The 4,270-nt window shown below is 35.2% G+C and overlaps 1 non-coding gene across 1 annotated transcript; it reads right to left on the bottom strand.

Moving 5' to 3' along the window:
• Positions 1-226: 226 nt before the first annotated feature.
• Positions 227-333, bottom strand: LOC125996711 (U6 spliceosomal RNA). The gene has a single exon (XR_007491392.1). It is a non-coding gene; the product is annotated as a U6 spliceosomal RNA (small nuclear RNA).
• Between the last annotated feature and the right edge of the window lie 3,937 nt (positions 334-4,270).

Raw genomic sequence — 4,270 nt, 5'->3', positions numbered from 1 at the left:
AAATCGCTCCTGGCAGGCTCAGGGGACCATATGGGATGCCGGGATTCGAACCACCATCCTTCTGCATGTAAGGCAAACGTCTTACCTCCATGCTATCTCTCCGGCCCAAAATTTTAATATTTTAAAATTGACATATTTTGCCATATTAATTGTATCTTATTAATTGGATAAGGATATACTGCATATTGTTTGCCACTGTAGCAGTAATTAACATCATATTTTTATTTTAAATATGGAACACTTCACGAATTTGCATGTCATCCTTGCTCAGGGGCCATGCTAATATTCTCTGTATCGTTCCAATTTTAGTATATGTGCCGTCAAAGCGAGCACATCATCATTATTTTTTATAGTGATTAGAATGCTTAAGTTCTAATCTCCCAACAAGTTTATTATAAGACAAATTTGTAGTTTTTATACTCCCTGTATAGTACATAAGTTTTCCAAGACTTATTTATTATTTCTTGAAAATCTGTGCTCTTACGAAAACATTTTTTCCTGGTTTGGGGAGATATATCAAAGAACTGGAGGGCATATTTTGCATGCACATGGCCCCTTCTTTTGGGATTATTCACGTCCCCTCAAGATCTCAGCAAAGAGCACCAAGACACTGGGTCTTCCATTCAGGGCTGAGAATCACCATAAATGACTCTGACCCCTAAAAATATTGGGAATGGAAAGCACTTTTATACCCAGCACCACTTTCTCACTCCATCCCTTGGTAATTACTGTTTAGTATCTCTCTCTTTCTTTTTTTTAAGATTCTACATATGAGTCTGTCTTTCTTAGATTCCAAATATTAAAATATGAGTGATATTATCTTTGACTGTCTGCCTTATCTCATTTTGCATTATGTAAGCACAAAGTTTATCCATGTTATTACAGGTGAATGGAAGTCCCTCCTCATGGCTAAGTATCTCCTTTCCATATATAGGCATATAAAAATACTTAGGCATACTTTTCATTTATTCATTATTGGGCATATTATTTCCACATGTTGGCTATTATGAATAAATATCTTAATATACATGGGCACACATATATCCTTGATATTCTATTTTTATTTTTATTATCCAGAGATAGGATTTCTAGATCCCATGGTATTTCTATTTTTTTATAGTAATCACCATAATTTACAGCACAATCAACGATAGTACTTCAGGCCTACATTTTGTTACAATGCCACTCATCCCACAAGTGTCCGTTATTCTCCATCATTGTCTCAAGCTTCTTCCACCCCTGAATCCTGACCTCATAATTTCTCCCCATCAGGGTAATCTCAGTACTGTAGACCAGCTCTTTTGTTGTTGTTATTGTTGTTTTTGAGACTATTTTGTTTTCTATGGTGAATAGACAAATTTTTGTTTGTTTGTTTTTTTGTGTTTTGGGTCCCATTCGGCAGCACCCAGGGATTACTCCTGGCTCTATGCTCAGAAATCGCTCCAGGCAGGCTCGGAGGACCATGTGGGATGCCGGGATTTGAACCACCGACTTTCTGCACACAAGGCAAATGCCTTATCTCCATGCTATATCTCCGGCCCTGACTAATTTATATTCTTACAAATAGCATACAAGGTTTCTTTTCCTTGCCACATTCTTGCCAACACTTTATTTCTTGTCTTCTTGATGATAGTCATTCTAACACATGTGAGGAGGTATTTTATTGTGTATTTTAATTTCATTTAATTTTAATTTTCATTTTCCTGATTAGTGAAGTTGAACATTTTTGCATGCACCTCTTGACCATTTAGAAAAATGTCTATTCAGATTCTCTGCACATTTTAAAATTAGTTAAAAAATTTTGTTTGCGGGGCCGGCGAGGTGGCGCTAGAGGTAAGGTGTCTGCCTTGCAAGCGCTAGCCAAGGAAGGACCGCGTTCAATTTCCTGGCGTCCCATATGGTCCCCCCAAGCCAGGGGCAATTTCTGAGCTAAGGATGCTCAGTAACCCCTGAGCATCAAAGGGGTGTGGACCGAAAAACCAAAAAAAAAAAAATAAAGTAAAAAAAAATTTTTTTTTGCAACTCATATTGGATATTAACCTTTAGCCAATATGCTTTACCATTTTTTATCCTATTATGTAGTTTGCTCTTTCATTTGATTAATTGTATCTTGTGCTGTGTGGAAGTTTTTCTTTCATGTTCCATTTATTGATTTTTTTTTTGCTTTTCTTTGTGCTACTGATATTATAGCAAAAAAATTAATTGCTAAGACCAATTGATGAGGATCATTTTCACCTCATTTTCATTCAGGACTTTTATAGTATCAGGTCTAATGGTATATCTTTGCTCCATTTCAAGTCAATTTTTGTAAGTCAATTTTTTCTTCCTGATTCAATTTTGATAGGATATTTCTGAAAATGTATTCAATTTTTTTCTGGAATATCTGACTTGCTGACATATAATTGTCCATAGTATTCTCTTATGATCCTTTGTATTTCTGTATTATCAATTGTACTCTTCTTCTTTCATTTCTAATTTTATATAAGATGTAAGATAGTGATCCCATATTATTGTCCCACGTGTATTTATCCAGTGTTTTCTACACAATTTGTTGCGAAGACAAATGCTTTTTCCATTAATGCTCTCAACTTCCTTTGAAATATCAGTTGAATCATATTTATGGGGGTTATTCTCAGCTTTGTATTTAGTTCCATTGGTATAGTTGTCTTTTTTTTTTTTTGCCAGTACCATGCTATTTTTATCACTGTAACTTTGTTGTATAGTATAAAATGATGAAGTATGATAGCTCTGGCTTTTTTCCATTTTTTTCTCAGGAATAATTTTAAAAGAATTTGTTAAATTCATAGATGTTTGGGGGTAGTATGCATATTTTACCATCTTAATTCCTTTGCTGTATAAAAACAGGATGTCTTTTCGTTCATTTGCATCTTCTTTGAATTCTTTCAGCAATGTCATGATTTTCATTGTATAGATCTTTTACTCCTTTGTTCAATTTATTCCTAGATAATTTACTGGCTTTGAAGCTATTATGAAAAGAATATTTATTTTGATTTAAGATGTCTAATTATTGAAAATGTAAAATACCATAATTTAGGGAATATGATTGCTTATAAAAATGTTAAAAGTTATGATATGCATGTATGAAGTTACTGCACTTCCATGACCACAAAACCCAATAGTCCTCCAGAACTATAATAAATTTCATCTTGACTGTATAGAAATGCAGATAATTTTGTACATTTATTTAGAATCCTATAACTTTACTAAAATAATTCTTCTCAGCGTAATTTTATTCAATCATTGAGATTAATGTAGAAAATAATATCTTGTAGCATATATCAACAACCTTATTTCCTCTCTTCTCATTAGGATTTTTTTTTTTGGTTTTGGTTTTGGGGCTACACCTGGCAGTGCTCAGGGGTTACTCCTGGCTGTCTGCTCAGAAATAGCTCCTGGCAGGCATGGGGGACCATATGGGACACCGGGATTCGAACCAACCACCTTTGGCCCTGGATCGGCTGTTTGCAAGGCAAACGCCCGCTGTGCTATTTCTCCGGACCCCTCATTGGGATTTCTTTTCTCTCTTTGTCTTGCTTAATTGCTGTAACTAGGACATCCAGTACTATATTGAGGAAGAGTGGTATGAGTGGGCATTCTTGCCTTTTTCCTGAAGAGAACAAACTTTTAGTTTTTCTCATAAAGCATAATTTTAGCTGTGGGTTTGTTGCATATGGTTTTTATTATGTTGTGATGTGTTCCTTCCATATCCAACCTGTTGAGAGTTTTTGTGTCATGAAACATTTTGTTTTAATGATTTTTTTCTGAGTCTGTTCTGATGATTATGTGATTTTAGTCTTTTTGTTTGTTTTGGGGCCACACCCAGTGACACTCAGAGGTTACTCCTCAGAAATTGCTCCTGGCTTGGGGAATCATATGGAACTCTGAGAGATTGAACAGTGTCCATCCTAGGTTAGCCGCATGCAAGGCAGATGCCCTACCACTGCACCACTGCTCCAGCCCCATGATTTTAATCTTCTATTCTCTATGCAGTGTGTTAAGTTTGTTGATTTGGAAATATTGAATTATCCTTGCATCTCAGGGAAAATCCCACTTAGTCATGATGTATGTAAATATTGTAATTGTGTTCTTGAATTAGTGCTAACATTTTGTTGAGAATTTTTGCATCAAGTTATTAAGGATATTAATTTGTGGTTTTTAGTTTCCTCTAGTATCATGGGGCTAGAACAATAATACAGTGGGTAAGGCACTTGCCTTGCATATGGCTGACTCTGGTTCATTCCATTGCATT

The sequence above is a fragment of the Suncus etruscus genome, chromosome 18 (assembly GCF_024139225.1).
Source record: "Suncus etruscus isolate mSunEtr1 chromosome 18, mSunEtr1.pri.cur, whole genome shotgun sequence".
NCBI classification, from domain to species: domain Eukaryota; kingdom Metazoa; phylum Chordata; class Mammalia; order Eulipotyphla; family Soricidae; genus Suncus; species Suncus etruscus.
Note: the sequence above shows the minus strand (reverse complement) of the source record. Positions and strands in the feature narration are given on the sequence as shown.